The sequence below is a fragment of the Lolium perenne genome, chromosome 2 (genome assembly GCF_019359855.2).
Source record: "Lolium perenne isolate Kyuss_39 chromosome 2, Kyuss_2.0, whole genome shotgun sequence".
Lineage (NCBI taxonomy): Eukaryota > Viridiplantae > Streptophyta > Magnoliopsida > Poales > Poaceae > Lolium > Lolium perenne.
The window spans coordinates 114,338,208-114,340,416 of record NC_067245.2 but is presented as its reverse complement, the minus strand read 5'-3'; positions in this window follow the sequence as shown (position 1 = coordinate 114,340,416).

Genomic DNA, 2,209 nt, shown 5'->3' with positions numbered 1-2,209 from the left:
CCCGCTCAGTACAAGTGAAGGCTAGCAATAGACTCGGAAGCGACAATCAAGAGAGCAGTAACTGTCATAATCATGCTTGCGGCAAAATAAATTAACGGAGTCATAAAAGTAATACAAGAACTCTGAGGTAAAGTAAATCATTGAGGCTTAATTGACTTTTGTTCAGTCATATGCATGCGTGAGCATGTGCCAAGTTAATTCAAGTGGATTATTCAGAGGAGGATACCACAATGTCATATCTATCTATGAATAAAGCAATGCAAGCAAATATTTATGACATGCTACTCATATTAATAAATTGGAGCTAAACATGAGAGATCATGAACTACTAGACTTTCTTAAATGACATATACCTCACATGAACCAACTAAGCATGCTCACATGGATGAGTATATGTACAAAAATGAAAACAAATAGAGTTCATACCAGCCTCTCACCACAGTCGGATTGTCGTAGATCGTCATTATTGCCTTTTCACTTGTGTAGCTTGAATAATATAGAATGAAAACCAAGCTCCAACCACCGAAGACCACTGAACTCCATAATGAACTTTACAAAACCAAAGAAGAACAGCAAATATTTTTGGTGTTTTCGAATTGGAAACAAGAACAAAAGGAAACAAGCAAACAAAGCAAAATCTTTTTGGATTTTCTTATAGCAAACCAACGATAGCAAAATAAAGCAAAATGGAAGCAAGAAACCAAAATAAACAAATGGTAAAGAGAAACAACAGAAATATTTTTGGTCTTTTTATGTTTTAGGAAAGAAACAAAGCAAAAACAAGAAAATGAAAACTAGAAGAGTCACATAAACACAAAGTAGCAGAAATCTGCCAAACTTGACAGCAGTACAGTAATCGATTTTTAAGAAATTCTTCCGCTGCCCAGCTCGAAAAGTGTTCAACTAATGAAAGTTAGATAATAACCTGGGGAACATGCACAAAAATTGGCTTCGCAAAATAACGTTCTGGCTGTTTTTGAGAATATTTTTGGTAACAGTCCAGAATCTGTTTTCAGACAGCACTTCCCCAAATATCATCCCCCTCTTATTAGAAAACCACTTAAAGAAACTAAACAAGTATGTACAAGTATCCAGCAACCATAATATGCAAAGAATGAGTGATGCCGGTATACCTCCCCCCAAGCTTAGGCTTTTGGCCTAAGTGGAGATCAACCCCAGCGAGGGTCAGGATTCCACGCTGGTGGATCATACATGGCGTAATCATAATAAGGTCCCGGTGCAGAAGAAAAGGGTGAAGGTTCCTCATGCCCAACATGTTGATGCGAAGAACTTGCTGCCTCGGATGACGAGTCGGGGTGTTCCTCGGCCTCCTCCGTGCCGTCTCTTGCATGATGGCCATCTCCCTCTATGTATGCATTCAGTTCACCTTCCGTGACTGCCCAATCCTTCTTGAATTCTTTCACCATCCTCTGAGAAGCTTCTTCCATGACAAATCATCTTGTAGAGATTCAAGAGCTCTTGCGGCAATCCCCTTATCTTCTCGCATGATCCCCATTGTGGCACTCTAATTGCTGCACAAAAATCATCAAATGGCAAGTTGACAATGTTATTATAAATTTTGTATCGAACCATGGGGTTAGATTGAGACCAATTGAATTCAAAATCCTGAACTACAGACATGGTTAGTTTTGCATATTGATATGGTTCACCAACAACAAAATTTTCCAACCCTGCATTGGAAATCAGTCTTTGAACATCTCGCAGGATTCCTGCATTCCTCATAAAATCAACGCACAGGTAGTAGGAGGGGTATACTCCCTCTTCGCGGTTAATGATACGTCTCCAACGTATCGATAATTTCTTATGTTCCATGCCACATTATTGATGTTATCTACATGTTTTATGCACACTTTATGTCATATTCGTGCATTTTCTGGAACTAACCTATTAACAAGATGCCGAAGTGCCGATTCTGTTTTCTGCTGTTTTTGGTTTCAGAAATCCTAGTAAGGAAATATTCTCGGAATTGGACGAAATCAACGCCCAGGGGCCTATTTTTCCACGAAGCTTCCAGAAGTCCGAAGACGAAACGAAGTGGGGCCACAGGGTGCCCAAACCCTAGGGCGGCGCGGCCCACCCCTTGGCCGCGCCGGCCTATGGTGTGGGGCCCCTGTGCCCCCTCCTGACTTGCCCTTCCGCCTACTTAAAGCCTCCGTGACGAAACCCCCAGTACCGAGAGCCACGATAC